This window comes from Schistocerca americana, chromosome 5 (assembly GCF_021461395.2).
Source record: "Schistocerca americana isolate TAMUIC-IGC-003095 chromosome 5, iqSchAmer2.1, whole genome shotgun sequence".
Classification (NCBI taxonomy): domain Eukaryota; kingdom Metazoa; phylum Arthropoda; class Insecta; order Orthoptera; family Acrididae; genus Schistocerca; species Schistocerca americana.
In genome coordinates this window covers 242910682-242932636 of record NC_060123.1, presented here as the reverse complement: position 1 = coordinate 242932636, position 21955 = coordinate 242910682, and the positions used below count along the sequence as shown (strand labels likewise).

General features: G+C 43.4%; 1 protein-coding gene across 1 annotated transcript in view; it reads left to right on the top strand.

Annotated features, from left to right (window-relative positions):
• The first annotated feature begins 11119 nt into the window (after positions 1–11119).
• Positions 11120–21955, top strand: part of LOC124615703 (glycerophosphocholine phosphodiesterase GPCPD1-like) — a 274793-nt gene continuing 263957 nt past the window's right edge. The window contains exon 1 of the mRNA XM_047143743.1: positions 11120–11321. The gene's annotated coding sequence lies outside the window, so the exon portion shown is untranslated. The remainder of the gene's footprint in view (positions 11322–21955) is intronic.

Below are 21955 nucleotides of genomic sequence, written 5' to 3'. Positions count from 1 at the left end.
TCTGTTACTGAAAGAAAAGTTACCGTTGATGACCATGCAGGTTTGCTAGAAATGAAATGATAATTAAATGGACACTCTAGCTGCAACCAGGCGTCGATATACTGCATTGGGGACATGTTGAAAATGTGTACCCGGACCGGGACTCGAATCCGGGGTCTCCTGCTTACATGGCAGACGCCCTACCCATCTGAGCCACCGAGGGCACAGAGGATAGTGCATCTGCAAGGACTTATCCTTTGCACGCTCCCCGTGAGACCCACTTTCCCAACAGGTCCACAACACTACATTCGTAGTGAGCACACATTTTCAACATGCCCCCAATGAAGTATATCAACGCCTGGTTGCAGCTAGGGTGTCCATTTAATTATCATTTCGTTTAAGTTTTTGTTACAGAAATATATGGAATTTAAATAAAAAAGTACAAACTATGAAACACGGGAGTTTCCTCTCCTTCGATATCCTTAGAGGAGATGAGTTCCAGACAATTATGCAAGTGGTCTATTTGACGGTTTCACAGACTTTTGTTGATAAATGAATATTGCTTCACTGCGTGCAAACGTGTTTTACATTAAATTCAGTTTTTTTTTAAATTTCCCATCAATAGTGACATCCCATTTCCCCCGATGGACTAACCTCCAGACAGCTCTACTCAATTTATTCTCACCGCATTTCTTTTTAATTTTTTTTAAACCTGAGAATTGTTAAAAGTGATCTTTCATAGCATCTTATATATACTTCGTAATGCTGTATACTATATTGATTTTATTTATCAAAAAGTGATAGTAATAGTGTTCCAAAACATTACATTTAATGCAGTACTGAGAAAGGTTGCATAAACAAGACTCCTTAGTAGAAAAACTCAAAATAACACTAAAAATATATGAGAACGGTTAAATGAGAGAAACCATTATTAAATTTTAGAGTTTATAGAATTTTGTGCTAAATGCAAGGGCCCTGCTGTAGGAAGTTCCGGTAGAGTTTGAGTCCTATTTGGAAAGGTTAACCCACTTTTCCCAGCAATGTCGTCCATAAAAGGATCTATAAAGATATTTTCTTATGTATTTGTACAGTTATTCTAAGCCCAAAAGAAAAGAAACGATCACAGAAAGACAATACTGAATCTACTCTTCTTCTTCTTCTTCATCATCATCATCATCATCATCATCATCATCATCATCATCATATCTGTCTCCAAAGCAATATGCTTGCCTCTGTTTTTGCTGCTTCCTCAGGTGCCCTGTATTTAATAAAGTACTCCTCGTACGTGACGTTACTGATACATTAAACTGTTAAATGGATTTCTTGCACCGCATCTTTTTTTTTCAAATACTGACAATCCTTTTGTCATGTCAGACGTACTCCACTTCTCTCGACCAGTCTTCCCGTATTATCTACGACAGACCTCAAATAGTGAATGGGTGAAAAAATTGTGTAAAACGACAGTTGGACCTTGAAAAAAACGGGGGTTCAATTTAGGCGCCTTAAAGAAGTTCAATTTGAGTGACAGTCTGCCACATTTACGAAAAACACAAAAATTTTAATGAATAGCTCAAATAAACGATTATGTAATATAAATAAGCCTCAGTAACACACAGGTAGATTGAAAGACTTACGGGACAATATCAAGGAACGATATACACCGATCAGTCACCGTCCTACTATCGATACAAACCTGTCCAGGCGTCGCAGCATCATCTGGCGAGGAATGACTGCTAGTCAGACACACGCACATTGCTTAGAGTATCAGGGAGCGTGCTGAATCGGGAAGGCGCGCGATCTATCCGAGATTGACCGAGGGCAGATTGTTATGGCCTGACGCCTGGCACGAGCAATCTGGTAACTGCAGGACTTATTGCGTGTTCGAGGAGTGACGTGGCGAAACCAAGGTGAAATCACGTCCAGACGTCGTGAGCCTGGGCGGCCACCGCTCATTAGAGATGTCGGACGTCGTAGGCTGCGCAGACTGGTAAAGCAGGACAGGTGGCGAACTGTGGCAGAACTAACGTCGGACTTTAACGCTGGGTGGAGTACAAGTGTGTCTGAACACAAACACAGTGCACCGAACACTCTTAACGATGGGCCTTCGCAATCCGTCGTCTTCCAGGGGAACAGCTCCTTGACACCTGTGCTGCGGGACAGAGACAAGCTGGCGGCGGCTCCATTATGCTGTGGGGATTATCCACGTGGGCACTCATGCTTCAGATGTGCTCGTGTAAGGCACCATAACGTCCAAGGAGGATCATGCACTGGCTGCAGGCCACGTACACCCCTTCATGGCGTTCATGTTTCCCGACGGTAGTGGAATTTTTCAGCAAGATAATGTCACAAGGCCAGGAGCGTGATGGAGTGTTTCGAGGAGCACATTATTGAGTTCCAAATGATGTGCTGGCCCCCAACTCACCAGATGTGAATCTGATCGAACTCATCTGGGATGTGATTTAACGTAGCGTCACAGCTCATCGCCCCCCTCCCCGGAATTCACGGGAATGAGGTGACTTGTGTGTGTAGATGCGGTGCCAACTCCCTCCAGGAACCTGCCAAGACCTCATTGCTTCCACGCCACGACGCGTCGCCGCTGTTATCAGTGCCAAAGGTGGACAGACATTAGGTAGGTGATCATAATGTTCTGGCTGACCAGTGTGACTGTTTCATTTAGAAAACTTTTTCACTTAGGTATCAGTTACTGACGATCTGCTATCCTTTTGCCTACCAGCCTAAAATCTGTATTACAATTATTGTTTTCTTAACAGCATAAAATATATGTTACAGTTATTATTTTCTTAAGGCAGTTTCAATCAAGCGTATGTGAAATTAACATATACTATCAGATAAAAAGTGTACTGGCACCTTTATGCAATGCGAAATTGACCATTAGATGTCACGAGAGGCAGGCCCGCAAGTATAAACGGATGTGACGAGTATCGTGTTGTCAGTAGAGATGCAGTAATAGCAGAACGGATCGGTCATGAGAACATAGTGACTTGGAACGTGAACTAGTCATTTCATGTCATCTGGGTAACAAATCGATCAGGGGCCTTTCCATCCCTCTTTAGCTGCCCAATTTGCCGTTTGGTGAAGTGGCTGTCAAGTGGGAACGGGAAGGAACAACCACAGCTAAACCAAGATCAGGCAGACCTAATTTAATAACGGACGGGAACAGTCAAACATTCCAGTGCGTGTTAAGGTAAAAAGCCGCATGGAAATCGTTGGAAGGAATCACTCGTGAGTTCCAATGCGCAACCAGTAATCGAGTTAGCACAATGACTGTGCGTAGGCAGTTAAAAAGAATGGCATACAGTGGTCGAGCAGCACCTAACCTATCCACATATTTGCCGGCCGCTGTGGCCGAGCTGTTCTAGTCGCTTCAGTCTGGAACCGCGCTCCCGCTATGGTCGCAGGTTCGAATCCTGTCTCTGGCATGGATGCGTGTGATGCCGTTAGGTTAGTTAGGTTTAAGTAGTTCTGTTCTAGGGGACTGATGACCTCAGCTGTTAAGTCCCATAGTGCTCAGAGCCATTTGAACCATTTTTTTATCCACACATTTCTTTAGTCACTATCAACCAACGTTTGAGGCGTTGTAGAGAACGACGCCACTGGACAGTGGGTGACTCGAAACGAGCGATGTGAAGTGACGAACTACGCTGTACCCCGTGGCAATCCTATGGAAAGGTTTCGGTTTGGCGAATCACGAACGTTACTTGCCATCACATTTAGTACCAACAGTGAAGTACGGAGGCGGTCTTAGGCGCTGCAGTCATGGACTGTGCGGCTGGTTCCGGCGGAGGTTCGAATCCTACCTCGGGCATGTGTGTGTGTGTGTGTTTGTCCTTAGAGTAATTTAGGTTAAGTAGTGTGTCAGCTTAGGGTCTGATGACCTTAGCAGTTAAGTCCCACAAGATTTCACACACATATGACCATTTTTTTGAAGTAGGGAGGAGATGGTGATACAGTATAGGGGTGCTTTTAGACGTTAAGGTGCGGTTCCCTTAGTGTGCTTAGAAAACGTTAAATGTGGTAGCATTTGAACACAGTAGAGGAATAATTCGGAGACGTAAAAAAAAGAAACGCAACAGCAAAAATGTTCAAATGTGTGTGAAATCCTAAGGGACCAAACTGCTGAGTTCATCGGTCCCTAATCTTACACACTACTTAAACTAACTTAAACTAAATTATGCTAAGACCAACACACACACCCGTGCCCGAGGGAGGACTCGAACCTCCGGTGGGACCAGCCGCACAGTCCGTGACGTGGCACCTCAAACCGCACGGCCACTCCGCGCGGCCCGCAGCACCAAGAAGCAGTTGTGCAAATGTGCGATGATTAACGGAAGTTCGTAGGCGTGCTTCCACATCTGAAATACGATGTCTGTTAATATTTCACGCCAGTCGCAGAAGACTGGCACTAGAAGCGGCACTATAAACATACAAATCAGGTTAGCTTTAAATACATGTTGTAGCGGTAGTGAGCATTAAGTTACCTTTGAGATTGGAGGTGGTGAGTTGATATCAGCCAAGAATGCCTTCAAGGCGACGGAGACTCCAGCACCCCACTGATTTGAACGAGATCATGTAACACGATTATGAGATGCTGGATGTTTCTTCTGCGGGCCTGCAGATAGACTTGGCAGGAATGTAGCCATTGCACATCATTGCTGGCAGCGGTGGTCACGAGAATGTACGGTCGCAAGAGGACCGAGCTGCGGGCAGCCACGTGGCACTACCGAGAGGGAAGACCATCATATTCGTTGTACGGCAATGGCGCCTGGTACTGTATCTGCAGCAGCAACTCACACTGCAGTGACACAGTGAACTGTTACAAATCACTTACTTCAAGGGCAGCTCTGAGTGAGGCGTGCATTCCACTGATCCCACATCACAGGCATTTGGGACGTCACTGGTGTCAAGCCAGAGCTCATTAGAGGGCATGTGGGGATCTGTTCTGGTTTCTGGTGACAGCTGGTTCTGTCTTGGTGCCAGTGATGGACGTATGTTGGTTAGGAGGAGGCCAGTTGAGGGCCTGAAACCAACCTGTCTGCGTGCTGGGCACACTGGACCTACACCTGGACTTATGGTCAGAGGTGCGATTTTGCCTGAGGGCAGGAGCGCTCTAGTAGTTATCTCACACGCTGACTGCAAATACGTACGCCAGTCTGGCGATTCGACCTGTTGTGCTGCCATTTATGAACAGCATTCCAGGGGGTGTTTTCCAACCGGATATCGCTCGCTCAAATAGCGCTGTTGTAACCTAACACGCTCTAGAGAGTGTCGTCATGTTGCCTTGGCCTGCTCGATCACCAGATCTGTACCCAATGGAGCACATGCGGGACATAATCGGGCGACGACTCCAGCGTTGTCCAGAAACAGCATTAATCGTCCCTGTATTGACCGACGAAGTGCAACAGGCATGGAACTCCATCTCGCAAACTGACATTCCGCACCTGTGCAACGCAATGCATGAACGTCTGCGTGCTTGCATTCAACGTTGTGGCTGTTGCACCGATTATTGATGTATCAACATTTCAAGTTTGCGATGTGCATTACGCTTCCATTAGCCTGTGATCTTGCAATGTTAACCACTCACATATGTTACCTAGACAAAATGTATTCCCCAAATTTCATTACTCTACATTAATTATTTTTTGGTGTTGCAGTTTTTTTCTGTCAGTGTATCATCGTGACAATGCACCCTGTCATAACGCAGCATCTATGAGGTTTGTGAATATCATTCATGAAGTGGACTGCCCTGCCGATAGTCATGACCTGAACCCAATGTAACACCTTTGCGACGAATTGGTGCCCCGACTGCGTTCCAGACCCCGGCGATCAACATCACTAACTGCCCTCATTTCGACTCTTGAGGAAGAATGCGCTGTCGTTACCCCGCCTACATTCGGAAACCCTCATTAGAAATGTTCTCAGCAGTGTTCAGACCGACATAAAGGTGAAGGATGATCGCACCCCATTTTAATGTGCACTAATAGGTGTTCGGATACTTTTGATCAGATAGTGCAAGGACAAATATTTATGGAAAAGTATTTTATAGTATCTTATTGTGTGTGATTTCACACCAAAACCACTGGGAACCAGTAGATTATTAATTCCTTATTGTATTCTGCAAAATAGTAGGAGAGAACCTTGGTACGCGTTTCAGGCTTCCGCCTCTACGCAGTTCTATAATAAATGTTTAATATATTTTCTTATTTTATTTTTAAATGATGATATTTCGTTTTTATGTGCTGCAGTCTTTTACTGAAAGTACAAAAAAATGGTTCAAATGGCTCTGAGCACTATGGGACTCAGCTGCTGAGGTCATTAGTCCCCTAGAACTTAGAACTAGTTAAACCTAACTAACCTAAGGACATCACAAACATCCATGCCCGAGGCAGGATTCGAACCTGCGAACGTAGCGGTCTTGCGGTTCCAGACTGCAGCGCCTTTAACCGCACGGCCACTTCGGCCGGCACTGAAAGTACAAAACTTAATCCGTAAAATTAAGGCTTTTCCAAATAAGAAAACAGAGTCATGTACCTAGGAACAAATATTCGACTGAAATTTAAAAGCATTGCAGTCGAGGAAATCATGTCATTACTGTGTTTATCGTTCTATCTACTACATTACTACTCTGCTACACACTCAATATTCAATAAGGAAATCAAGTCAAGGAGAAGTATTATGAAGAACCAGTTAGAAATTAAATTTTTAAATAGAAGTTGGCTCAAATGGCTCTGAGCACTATGGGACTTAACTACTGAGGTCATCAGTCCCCTAGAACTTAGAACTACTTAAACCTAACTAACCTAAGGACATCACACACAGCCATGCCCGAGGCAGGATTCGAACCTGCAACGCGGTTCCAAACTGACGCGCTTAGAACCGCACGGCCACACCGGCCGGCTAAATAGAAGTTGGAAACTCACACAAATATCCAGTTTCAAGACTGGTAAAATTACTACGACATTAGAAAAAACATTGTTCTTTTGTATGTATCATATATGTATGATATGATTCATGTGAGAAAACTTCTTTCTCTTTCAAGATACAAGATGGTGCACGACCGACCGAGTATGGGTAACAGTACGCTTGCTACGTAAATAGTTCGAAAAGTATGTAGGATGATATTACTCACCATACAGTCCTGTTCCTGAAGACTTCACATTATACTCCAAATAGCTTTAATATACAGGGTGTATTAAAAAGAATCATCCGATTTGGCACGTCTATATTTTTGAAACTAATAAACATAATACAATGAACTTTGTTTTTCGATGAACGGGAAACTCAGAGAGGTTTTTTTTCATACCATTTCATAGGTGTTCAATGTGCCCCCCTTGAGATGCATGGCATACGTCAATGCGGTATTCAGATTGTTCCCACACTGCAGCGAGCATGTCTTCAGTTACAGCTTCCACAGATGCTGTTATGCGATGTCTCAGTTCATTCATTGTTGTTGGTAACGGAAGAACATAAAGATTCTTTTATAAACCTTCACAAGAAATAATCACATACAGCCAGGTCCGGTGACCTTGGAGCCAGTAATGTAAGGCTGAATCATGTGGTCCACTGCGACCGATCTATCGTTCAGCAGTGTAGCGGGGCCATGTAAAACTCGAGAGTTTGCTCTTTCCAGCAGAACGTTGTTTACGCACTTGCCTCAAATAACATAATAGTTAAGCATTTTTAATCGGATGATTCATTTTGATACATCCTATATTATACCGCACTTAAATGTGTAGTACGCAAAAATTTACAAATGTTGCACAAAACGCAACTTCATGTCTGACAACACAAGAACATGTAGAAAACGGCGGAAACTGCTAATAGCGGTCTCTATTGCGCATTACTTCGTGTGACTTACTACTACCTACATAGAGGGCAACATCACATGTCTGGCTCATCCGGTTAGAACGGTGTGGCGTGACTGTGCTACACAATACACACATTCTTGATGTTCCCTTTGCTGGCATATGTCCTGCTTTATTTGCCTCTTTAGCTCGTGGAACGTATGATTTGTAACAGCTGGCGCGTAATGCTTTATTTTCTTCTGTTGTTGGCGCTCTCTTTGACACTCCCACAAGCCTCAGAATGACAGTAACTCTAACCTCCCCCAAATTCATTCTAATCTCAGATTAAGGTCGCTGAAGGTAAAGCTGGCGTTTACAACAACCGCATCAGTAATACGCCACATCACACGACGCTGCCACTTCACTTCTGTTTTCACTGTCGAAGGTTACTGACCACATCATAGTCATCCAATAGCTTTTACAGTAGTTATGTCAGCAGCATACAAATTCCTTTGTTGAGAAGAGAACATGACACTGCCCTTACTTACCCGTAATTACAGACTGAATTCCTTGTAATGGTCTTGTTTAGTAATAAAACTGTCTCATAGTAATGCCGTCGGTCACATCCTTAAATATTAGAAAAGCTATAGAGTGTGTTCCACATCTCCTCCTAAATCACTGGACAGGTTTCAACCAGACCTGGCACACGTATCACTTACTGTCTGAAAATCATCGCTGTGAGGCTAAGAACAACCTGCTTATCAAAGAGGTTTGGGTGAGAAAGCTGTGTGGTCCACGACGCGCGAATACCCATACTTTGGTCATCCATTATTTAATAACGAGACCACTTAGAGAACAGCAACAAGCGTTATACAGAATCTCAAACTTTTAAGAAACTAGATCGAAATAAATTCGCAGAATGATTATAACTTGGCGTCACCTGTTGGTGACCTGATACAACTGGCGCCAAGTTATTCACATTCAGCGATTTTATTTCGATCTAATGTGGAACGACCGTCAGTCATCATAAACGTAAAAAACAAAAGTAGATAAAAACTTACCGAAACTGTTTCTCGCTGACGAAATCCGTAAAATAATGCAGGGAAAAAAGTTTATCCTTCTGCATGTTCACTGTTCATGCAGTTAAACTGCCTCTTGATGCATGACGTTTTAATTTATTATTTCTTTATTACTGCCTGTATTCGAAACACATTTTGCAGATAGTATTCAGATGCAACAGTCAATGTACCATAAAAATTATATCGTTGTATAGCCCATAGTTCAGGAGATATGATGTCACAAACTGAAGTGCGTGAAAAACTGCCGCATCATGCAAGCCATTTAAATGTATTACTTCTTTGCTACTGACTCTATTCGCAACACTTTTCATAGGCAGTATCCACATCTGCCGCTGAATGTACCTAGAACAACATATCATTATACTACACATATTCAGGAGATATGACGTCATCAGCACTGAGATGCTTGAAAAACTAGCTCATATTTCATGACGTTTTAATTTAGTGTTTCTTTACTGCTCACTAAATTCACAAGGTTTTCAAGAATGTAGCCACATACACAACTGGATGTATGTACCTGCAAAATTATGACATTCTACAGCACATAGTGCAGCAGATAAGACTTCATAAACACAGAGTTGCTTGAAAATGAAACTACAGGCCAAAATTCGGTAGAGATACAAGTACAACACGTTCACAAATATGTGAAATATGTTAAACATATTTGAAATATATTTGACATGTGCGTAGCTGGGCGAAGTCACCGGTAAAAAGCTCATCCTAAAGCCTTAGAACGACTTCAAACCAATTTGGTAGACGTATTAGTTAAACATGGAAAGAAATACTGTGGGGGTCAGAAGCACCAGCCTCCTGTTGGGGCGAGCGTAATAACTTGGTGAGAGAAGGGGGCAGCAGGAGATGAACAGAAATCGAGGGGGAAGCGGGAGCTGGGCACAGACAGGGGGCAGGAGGAGATGAACAGAAATCGAGGGGGAAGCAGGAGATGGGCACAGAAAGGGGGGAAGGAGGAGCTGGACAGAGAGTGGGAAGGGTGAGATGGACACAGAGAGGGGAGACGATAATGATGATGATATTTGGTTTGTGGGCAGCTCAACTGCATGGTTATGAACGCCCGTACAAATTCCCAATCTTGACAGAGTCCAGTCATGCCACTTTATCGAATGACGATGAAATGACGAGGACAATGCAAATATCTATTCCCCGGGCAGAGAGAATCCCAGACCCGCCCCGGAATCGAACCCGAGACCTCGTGATACACAGGCAGCAACGCTAGCCACTACACCGCGAGCTGCGGACGCGGGAGGAGGAGATGGACAGACAGAGGAAAGAGGAGAATATGGAGAGAGAGAGATGGGGTCCTAGGTGATGGACAGAGAGGGGGGGGGGGGGGAAAGAAAGAGAGAGGGGAGGAGGAAACGGAAATAGAGGGGGGAGGAGGTAGAGGGAAGGGGGGAATGAGCAGATAGACAGAGGGGGAAGGAGCAGATGGAAGAAGGAGATGGACAGAGAGAGGGGGAAGGACGAGATGATTGGAACAGAAACACATCCGGACAACGCCGGGTACTCTGCTAGTAGAACATAACGGTGAAGACCGATCAACACTTGCCATCAACAAAAACTAAAATTTTCTAGGATATGTAGACACAAACAAAAAACAGCTTATAGACGCTGGAGCACACAAGAAACGTGCTTTAACGGCGGTAATCTCAAAACCGGGATACATGGAGAATTCAAGAATATTGAATACTAGGGGTTGCTGCCAGAGGTAAGTAGCTGCTAGTAAGCGTCATGGGTCTGGTATCAGAATACTGATAATCTAGGAAGTCCACTCAAAAAAGGTGGTGTCACACAGTAGCCACTGGTTAACAAAGAGCTGAGGAATAGGTGAAGCGGGTGACGCATGCGCAGACAGGGCAGAGGAGGGCAGACAGAAATTTTTTCCTGACGAAAGTTTCACAAAAAGGATCGAGCCTGACTTTATTAGAAATACAGAGGATTTGAATCGAAGGCAGTAAGCTGTCGGAATTTGCAAATAGAGCGCCTTGTTTAGTGTACTGTTTGTTGGCGGCAGCGTCGGAGTAAGAGAGAGAGAGAGAGAGAGAGAGAGAGAGAGAGAGAGAGAGAGAGAGACAGACAGACAGGGGGGGGGGGAGAAAGAGACAGGGAGAATGAGAGAGGGAGGGGGGGGGGGGGGAGAGAAAGAGAGAGAGAGACGAGGCGCGACTTGTGCAGCGCCAGCGCTCGCCAGAGCCTCGGGCAGTGGCACGAGGCACGAGGCAGGGCTTTGGCAACGGGTCTGCCCGCCACGTCACACCGTCAGACTATTCTGGTCTTTGTACGCTGACCACCTGACGTGGATAGGCCTGCACCTGGGCATCGGTTTTCTCTGAGTGTGGTTTGCAGGTAAAATCGTGTTAGCAGAGCCTTACAGTGTCCGTCGCTCACACTCCACCAATTTCCTCTTTCTACACGGAGAGCAAGACGCTAGAAGGGAAAGCAGGTAAAAGTGGCAGTTCTCTTACTGGTATTTAATATTTCTCCGCTCATATTGTTGTGCAGTTCCCAAGTGCGAGTTTCGATTACTCTATAACACTGCTGTTAATAACCTGCTCGTATGTCGCAATATGCAGTGTTTCCCTGTTTACAAGTGAGGACATGGCGTTGTCAGCAACCTTGGCAGCAACTGATACACGATTCTGCACTGCGCTCCTGTTCAGAAAAAAAGCATCTATAGCTATCTGTCATAATACGCGTAAATTATGGCTGTTTAAAAACGTAACTGGTGTTAATAAACTGCTCGTGTGTAGTAATACCGAATGTTTCATTTATTTTACAAGTCATACACATGGCATTGTCAGCAACCTGACAACGACGGGTATATGATTTTGTACTGCATTCCTGTTCAGTAAAAAAAAATATCTGCAGCAGATGCAAAATTATGGCTATTTAAAGACACAATGTAAAATATCTCAACATTGCTTATATATTGTGTTCGTTACTGCCACAGATGACAGAATACGTCAGCTGTACTGCCATCAATTAACCCGTTCTAACGTAAATAAAAACGATATTTCTTAGAGAAAAACATCTGTCAAAGCGACATAGCATTTTTAAGATTTTTTTAACATTTATTTAAAACCCCACATTGTTAAGAAGCACAAAATGAAGGAAACTTAAAAAGATGTCAGTCATCATGATATACAAAAATCACTTCTGATTATTAACGAGAATAATGTTGATATCGACCCCAACATTATAGTAGCTGGTTCTTCCAATATTATTTCAAAACTAGAAATGATAGAAACCAGTAAGCATTGAATCTCTCTGTACCGTTTATTTGTTTAGTGTATGATGCAAAACTGACAATATATTCCCATAAACACTAATATGTTTATAAAGTAGAAAACTGAAATACAGCAACCTTGGAGGACTTCAAATTCTCTGACGATGTATCGCAAGTGAATGTCCAAGACTTCCAGGCAAGTCAGCACATCAAGACTTCACTAAGTCACACAAATGAACAAGTCCTCTACGCCTTATTTTTTGTATGTTACGTATTTTCGAAAATAACTTAAAGATAGCAGCAATACCATGGTACACATAAAGGTTTTCGGGAGGTTTTCTTTGGTTGTAAGGCAAATGTCGGAACTGCTAATTCCCGCCACCTATATACTCCCAGTCGATAACCAACCCACCACCCTTCCCCCTTGTCTTGATTTAGTTCGGCTATCGAACCAGGACAGGTCCTTACGATGTGCGCCATGGTTTTCATTTCAGCACTAACCACAGTCAGAAAACTTTGAGCAGTCGCCACCAGTACAGAACTGAAGCACTTTTTCCGACTACACGGAGTACCCTGTTAAGTTTGGTCCAGGAGGAACGAGGGAGGTTGAAGACTGCCAGTTTCGCACAAGAACAACGTTGCTCACGTCCGCGGTTTCAGACTCAAAAATACACTGCACGTGTCTTGTGGATGATGCGAATAGAGCAACAACGAATAGAAACTGCCATACCGTCCTCTGGAGCCTCAAAATCCTGAAAACTGAGAAACAAATCCACTGCCATATCTCTGTCAATCACTATTTTACAAAACTAGGTTAGCTTTTTCCTGTCCCTGAATTATTTTGTTCTTATTTTGGGTGAAATAGTTCTGAGGTGGATGCTGTCGCCGACTGTTATTTTGTTTGATGTGTTTTTTCGCTGTGTTTCATTCAGAGAACGGTGGAATATCGGTCAGTAGCTGGAGTCTTTGATCATTTAATGAAACTCAGAGGAAAAGAGAAAGTAATTTTATCTACTACAACACTGTTTCAAGACGACATACAGCTCAACCAAGGACGAAATGAATACACAAAGCGAGGAAAAAGGCCCGATGGAAATAGATTCACCTGCGAAATAACGCATAATGGCTATCACATGGCATTAATCTTCTAAAATGACTTGTGCTAACACAAGCAAGTACATTCGGTTCATCCCGATCTTTTGCCGTGAACAATCTTGACTTCGACGGAGGTTTGTTTCTCGTTATACGTCTTCTGATCTTGAGCCAAGCCTGGTACTCTGTTACTCAACTTGCGGGCATGATGCCGGAGTGGAAACACGTTTGAAAGAAAATACGAATCCGACGTCGAGGTGGTTTAGGTTTTTGAAACTTTCAGCGTGGTGTTTAGTTCCAACAGAAGTCGTGCTTTGCAAATCAGTGTTACGAAGGTAATAATGGCAATAAACTTTCTACAGCGCTGCGTGAGAAGCCACTACAGCATGGAAGTAAAATTAACCGCAGTGCAGCTGTAATTGGTGATTTCTTTATTGCCGCAACCGGTTTCGCTTCATTAAAACAGCATCCTCAGGTGAAAGCGGTGTCAAATTAGCTCACCAAGACGACCACAACGATTCCCTGAAGAGGGGAAGTCGTCGAAATAAGAAAACAGGACATCGGGCCGAATAGTGGGATGGCGCACCGGTGGTGGTTGTAATGGTACAGCGCGGAAGGCGGTCAGGTGTGTATCCACAGTGATTCGCAGCGACTATTCACAAGATGATCCACCGATAGAACTAACTCTGAATACAAGTCTTTTAGTCCCCTTTCTTTCATACGTTGTATGTGATATAAGGATGCAACCGTTGGTCTACAAGCACTTTCGATACTGTATTATAAGCACAGCATTTCACTGGCATGTTGTTGGGTGTTTATCGAAGCACCCTCTCTCATACGAACCAACATAATTTCCTCAAATTCTACCGTCCGAACAGTTCTTTAGGGAAACCTTGGGCATCTCTCTGTTACCACTTTTCCATGGGCTCCCAAAATGAGTTTTCGTGAACCGATTTCCCAGTACAGCATCTGATAGGCAGCGCAGACAATTTCGAGATGAGAAATGCGTATCTAGCTGACAAATATTCTGTTCCACAATTAATTTTTCAGTAATGAAACGTATCTGGGTTATCAAGTTCCATCCTTTAAAAAAAATAGTTGCTAATCTAGTGGATGGAGTGACTACTTGGGCAATGAAGCATAAAAAGAATTATTAGACTCAGGAAGAAGTCGTCTTTCTGTATTGAAGAGAAACAGACATCGTGCTGACTACATCGGAAACTAGAATAGTTGATTTTCAGAGGTCATTCGTATAAAACAACTGACGATCGAAAAACTTATATTTGGCAGAGCTAGCAAAATCGATACAAGCCTTAAAATCTAAAAACGACGGCGAAAAACAGTTCCCAAAATTTTCAGCTTTTGGAAGTTCTGTTACATGCGAACATAGCTTATCCCTTCAGCGCCACAGTTTCTTGTAAGTTTCTATCCATGCTGATAAATTTGTTCCAGTTGGATTGATAACTATTACTATACTCTTCTCTATATATTCGTTCGGATTCCCATGCTCCGCATCATTCTGCACCGTACAGTAAATGCATGTCTGCAAGCTCCTGTGACGAGTAATGCTCCATCTTCGGCTCCCAGTCATAAAACGTAAACTATGGTTCACTCTACCGCGCATACATCATAGGCGATTATGCATTGGTTCTCAAGGCAGCCCCACCAGTGTTTTAATACATACGGCAGACGGCTCTCTATTCTGAAAAAAAAAAACAGTTTACAAACATGTACAACAGGCAGCTGAGAGGAGTGCTAGAGAAGGGTGAGTGAGAGAGCGGGGAAACAGTTTTAAGTCCCTCACATATATCCGCCTTGCGGCTACCTATGGACTGTTTTAGCAGTCCGGAAAATATTGCCTTTCCGGTAGACTTGATTGACACCGTCATTGGGTGTTATTTACTGCTCCACTGCCAAACGCGAAAATTCTAGCGAAAAGTGAATGCAGAAATCACATTACACTTATCAACCAGAACATTATGACCATCGACGACCTATCGATATAAACACGTCCAGACGATAGCTGCGTCGCGTGGCGAGCAATGCCTGTTAGTCGGACACACGGACGATGCCTGTAGTATCAGTGAGCTTCCTGTCCATGTATGGAATGGAGAAGGCGCGCGATCTATAAGAGTTTCACTCTGCACGACCATTTTGGAAACTGCACGACTTCTCCAATGTTAGAGGAGTGCTGTGGTATGTGTCTTCAACGCTTAACGAAACCAAGGTGAAGCCACGTCCAGAATTCGTGGGGTTGGGTGGCCAGCTCTCGTTACAGATGTCAGACGCCGTAGACTGGGCAGTCTGGTAAAACAGGACAGGCGGCGAACTGTGGCGGTACTAACATCAGACTTTGATGCTGGGCAGAGTACAAGTGTGTCTGAACAGACAGTGCGCCGAACACTCCTAACGATGGGCCCCCGCAACCGACGACCCATGCATGTGTCGATGTTCACAGCACGACATTGACAACTACGACTGAAATGAGCACGTGACCATCAGCACTGGACTTTGGCACAATGGCAGAGCATTGTGTGGTCTGATGAATCGCGATACCTTCTTTATCATGCCAGTTGGAGGCCGCGAATCCATCGTCTTCCAGAGGAACGGCTGTTTGACACCTGTATTGTGGGACCGAGACAAGCTGGCGTATTGGTGGTGGTAAGTTCCTATGGGAACAAACTGCTGAGGTCATCGGTTCCTGGGCTTACACACTACTGAATATAACTTAAACTAACTTACGCTAAGGACAACACACACGCCCATGCCCGAGGGAGGACTCGAACCTCCGACGGAGGGAGCCGCGCGAACCATGGCAAGGCGCCGAAGACTGCGCGGCTACCCCGCGCAGACAAGCTGGCGGCGGCTCCACTACGCTGTGGGAAATATTCGCGAGGGCATCCATGCGTCCAGTGGAGCTCGTATAAGGCACCATAACGGCCAATGAGTATCGTACACTGGTTGCAGACCACGTACGCCCCTCCATGTCGATAATGTTTCCCGACGGTAGTGGCATTTTACAGCAAGATAATGCGCCATGTCGCAAGGCCAGGAATGTGACGGAGTGTTTCGAGGAAAGAGTGTCGAGTTCCAATTGATATGCTGGGCCCTCAGCTCGCCAGATCTGAATCCGATCGAACACATCTGGGATGTGACTGAACGTGGCGTCACAGCTTATCGCCTCCCTCCTAGGAATTTACGGGAATGGGGTGATTTGTGTGCGCAGATGTGACGCCCACTCCCTCCAGCAACCTATCAAGGCCTTATTGCTTCCATGCCGTGACGCGTCGCTGCTGTTATCCGTGCCAAAGTGGACATACCATCTATTAGGTAGGTGGTCATAATGTTTTGGCTGACCAGTCTATGTTACAAGCAAGAAAAAATACGAACTCCTGGCGATGTTTTAATTGAATAAATTGAAACATGCATCTGTAACGAGAAAAACATTTTTCAGCAGTTGCATTCATCGTATCAATAAAACTATTGACACAGTAAATTATTGCTACAGCATTTACTGATACCAGGTACACAAATGGAGAACTGGTCTGATAATATTTAGGAAGTATCAATCCACTGAAAACGTGAGCAATTTGATATATTTACGCAGTGTTCTAATCAGACTTTCCGACGAGGGCGGTGTGTGTGTGGAGAGGAACTTAAGAACCAATATTTGTAGCAGTAATAGTGGTAGTACCAGTAGTAATAGCATTATTGCTGTTTTATTTACAGAGAACGTAGCATTCGTTCACTCCCTTGAATACGTTTGTACTCAACGAATACTGAGATTCGAACTGGACTACACCACTGTCATTACTTCCTGTAACTTTACGCTGTCTTGTCACAAATTTCGTTATTCCTGTCAGAGAGCTGCTGAAATTGTGACCCTAAATGTCAGCCCCACTGATGATCCTGAGAATTGTTGTCATTTAGGTTACTTGGTGTTAGCGACATGATACTTTTGCTTGCATACTCATCTCGCGTTCGTACCATGTACTGCCTGTCCGCCACGAAAGCTGAGTGGTCAGCGTGACGGATTGCCGTCCTACGGGCCCGGATTCAATTCCCGGCTGGGTCGGGGATTTTCTCCGCACAGGGACTGGGTGTTGTGTTGCCTTCATCACATTTCATCCCCATCCGGCGCGCAGGTCGCCCACTGTGGCGTCGAATGTAATAAGACCTGCACCAAAGCGGCCGGACCTGCCCCGTCAGGGGCCTCCCGGCCAATGACGCCAAACGCTCATTTCCATTTTTTGCCATGTACTGCCTACAACGAAACCATTTCGTGCTTTCAAAGAGCAGTAATAGCACTTCCAGTAAAAAGAAAAAATTCTTTCCTGCCAGGGAAGAAATTCTTCTTTGACGAGCCCCCGGGAAAATAACTTAATGAGAGGAGAAAATCCCACTCTCCCGTTATTTCGAAGGTTGACTTGACGTCGCTCAAGCCTCTTCACAATTATAATCTTCACGTAATTTATGCATGAAAATGTTTCAGTATACCGTCCAGTCTACACCGCATCACCCTACCCGCAGCCACATTCCTGCCGAGAACAATCTTCTCAGCTGCGCACAATAGTTCTTTCAACGTTGCGCAATTCTAGGCCTCGCATCACATAACATAGTCAATACGGGCAACTGTCTCTTGGTCTCGACATTCTCGTTTTAGGATCCATTACCGTTTGTATACCTTTGACGTCAATAATTCTGGCACCCTATATGTCAACTCATATTACTGACGGAAATAATCGCCTAAGATCCAGCAACAGGCTAGCCGTGATATCAGTAGCCAGACCCACCGCGCCAACGAGATATGCAGGCCAGGCAACGAACTACTGGTCCGCCACTCTTCGCGAACTCTCGACTCCATGCAGGGCCCACGGGAAATCAATATGTAAGGAATAGGTACTCATTGAAACGAAACTCCTTCCGAACACGCCTTGAAGGCCCAACGGCACCTGCCGACCGCCGTCTCATCCTCAGCCTACAGGCGTCACTGGGTGCGAATACAGAGGGGCATGTGGTCAGCACACCGCTCTCCCAGCCGTATGCCAGTTTACGAGACCGGAGCCGCTACTTCCCAATCAAGTAGCTCCTCAATTGGCCTCACAAGGGCTGAGTGCACCCCGCTCGCCAACAGTACTCGGCAGACTGGACGGTCACCCATCCAAGTGCCAGCCAATCCCGATAGCGCTTAACATGGGTGATCCGACGGGAACCAGTGTTACCTCTGCGGCAAGGCCGTTAACATGTACCCATTAAAGGTCTTAACTTTGTCGCGCGCTATCGAGAGCTTGCATTCTCTTAAACGAGCAATCAAGACTGATTAAACTCGTCCGAAATAGTTACTCGCTCTCCGCTGGAGAAGCCTGCTGGCACTCGCGGAGTGTCACGTGCTGTGGCGGACATGACGCGGCCTGCCTGTCTCGTGGGCCTCGTCAGACGCCTTGGCCGCAGTCGTGTGAAGTTAGCACCCCTTTTTCGAGATATATAAATTTTTTTCACAGTTCTTGTTAGATGTGCCATAGTTCTAGAGTTCTTTGCACAAACTTTAAATAGTTCTGCAAAATGTAACGAAGAAAACAACAATACTCGAAAAAAATTTCGTATCGAAAACATTCTTCGTCAATTTTCGCAAAATGTAAATGAGTACAACAGTTCTGAGCACAGTTCTGAACAGAACTCAAAGAGTTCTATCGAAAACCCAAGTAACATTTTTTTGTGCAGCTAATAGTTTACGAGATAATTGCAATTTAAGGAGAAAATCTTTACACTTACTGTGAAGTTGGCACCCTTTTTTCCGAAATGTATACTTTTTTCAGAGTTCTTGATAGATATGCCATAGTTCTAGAGTTCTTTGTACAAAATTTCAATAGTTCTGCAGAATTTGGCGAGGAAAACAATATTCGAAAAAATTTTCGTATCGAAAACATTCTTCGTCAATTTTTGCAAATTGTAAATAAGTACAACAGTTCTGAGCACAGTTCTGAACAGAACTCCAAGAGTTCTATCGAAAACCCAAGTAAAATTTTTTGTGCAGCTAATAGTTTACGAGATAATTGCAATTTCACACTTACTGTGAAGTTGGCACCTTTTTTTCAGAAATATATTTTTTTTCACAGTTCTTGACAGGTATGCCATAGTTCTAGAGTTCTTTGTAATAAATTTCAATAGTTCTGCAGAATTTAGCGAAGAAAACAACAATACTCGAAAAAATTTTCGTATCGAAAACATTTTTTGTCAATTTTCGCAAAAATTAAACTTGTACAACAGTTCTGAGGACAGTTCTGAACATAACCCCAGAGCTCTATCGAAAATCCTAATAACATTTTTCTATGGCGATAATAGTTTGTGATAAATTGATTTAATGTGGGACACACTTTCTCTACGGAAAAAATAAATATATTCGTACAACAGTTCTGATGACAGTTCTGGACAGCACGTGAAGAGTTCTATCGAAATTCCTAGTAGAATTTTTTTGTGCAGGTAAAAGTTTAAGAGGTAATTGCAACTTAATTAAGAACCCCATAAGAGCTCCTACTGTGAAGCTAGGGCCCTTTTTTTCAGAAATATTTTTTTTTCAGAGTTCTTGGTAGATAAGTCATAGTTCTAGAGTTCTCTGTACAAAATTTCAATAGTTCTGCAGAATTTATCGATGAAAACAACATTGTATAACATAGCTGATTCAGGAACCCTTTCCTTCTGATACAATTCTGACTGTTGCCACAATCACTTGTGCATAGATTCCAACTGTACTGATCATTACAAAAATATAACCATTGCAGCGTTGTACAAAGCATTCGGCTTATCCGCTGTGAAAATACCACACTTAACGCTATTGTAAAATTTACGGTGGATGGCTTCCGTTTATCTACAATGTCAGCATCTATCGAATTATCTTCATGCAAACGTGATGCCTGGATCACTCACTTCCCCTTTTTAGGTACGGAGGAAACTAGAGTTCAGTCTTGTGGAAGCCAAAAAAGGAAATGTGGGCAGCCCTTCTTTTGCTGATAGCAAACTCTAGAGAAATCTCCACGCTTGTTTTTCTTCATCATGCCAACAAAAGAAAAATTCTCCCTTCATAGCTCTATTATCATTCCAGTACTAGTAAACCAGTTGTCCGCTTTCACATTTCGACCTGACTGATATATAGGTTTACACAGTCACAGAACAACATCAAAATGTTTATTGCTCAGTTGGTAAATCCTTCTGGTTGCAACACATCGTATATTTCCAAATTGTACAGGTAAAATACTTAAGAATCCACACTTAAGACTCCATACTCGTTTGTTTTGATTGATACATATTGGCGAAAACTGTACCTTCCACAGAATCCTTCCAGCTTCTTGTCTACTGCAACATTTTCTCCAAGGGTGTAAGATCTGTGGTATTTGCGTACAAACACAGTAAATATTTCCCGAATAGCTGTTAGCTTGTCTAGTTGTCTCCTTTCATCACGAATAGCGCGACTGTAAAATCTAATGCTCTCCAGAATAAATTTGAAACGTTTTATGTTCATTTGCGAGGTGTAATTTTTCAATGCCATCACCATCAGTTCCACACAGATCTTCCAGGCTTTATCTGTTACTTTTGTTAACAACAATTAAAAACAAGAGACTGATGAAGGCTTTCAAGTCAATATCATCTATTGATTTTACCCCTCTTACGCTGAAATGAGGCTTTGATGCTCTCAAAATTCTGATTGGGATACAAAACTACAATAGACAAATATCGTTATCTATGAGGTAATTACAGCATCACATATGCTGCTTTGGCTGCACCTATTGGTACAGGTAAATTTCGAATAATCTTATGTTCTTCGAACAATATGCTTTGGATTTCTTCAACATTATCTAGTACTTCCCACTTAAAATAATAAAATTCCTATAAAATAACGCAACCAGGCGCAGTGTATTAATCTGATATTTGACGTTCAGACAGCGGACACTGACGATTAAACAGTTCAAACAGAATTTAAGTGCAGTTTACATTCTGGATTAGCTTTAAACTACTTACTACCTTGATAAACAAATAAATTAATCGCTGAAATGAAATACGAAAGGGCACAGTGGATGAAAACGAGCAATCGGCTCATATCTCATCAAGAGAGCATTAGCGTCGATAATGAATCATACAACAATGAAAGGCATACATGAAGTGTATATTTTTAGAATCAGGAAGAACCAGATGAATTTTATTACGTAAAACAGTAATTGTTTTGAGCTCTCATAACATCCAGGACCCACTAACAGCTAAAAATATGCCCAGGACCCTCATGGATGAAAGTTACGTGGCAACATCACCAGACGCTAGGATACATAAAAACATGTGCTGTGTGTAACGAATAAATTTGAAATTGCTGTCGTTAATATTGTTGCAAACATTTGTTCTAGTTAGAAAGGAGGTGTGGAAGTTTGATGAGTTACACTACAGCGAGAGTTAAAAGTCTTTACAATGTATAGAAATGTAAGTATATTTCCTGAATATATTGGTACAAACGAACTAAGTAGTATGTTTAAATCCTAATTCAATACATGACTGATAGAGGTGTTATTGTGTTGAGGGGATACGGTATTAAAGTTAATAAGAAGTTCGAAATTTGTAAATAAGAACCTCGTTTATTTGGTCCTCAGTAATCCGGATTTCCGGTTTATCCGGATTAATATTTTGTGTCCCTTGGTATTTTTCTCTTTTTTCTTATAACACGAAGATGTGTGGTCGGTGAGGTACATAGGCTGCTTATCACTAGGCCGGTAATTAGT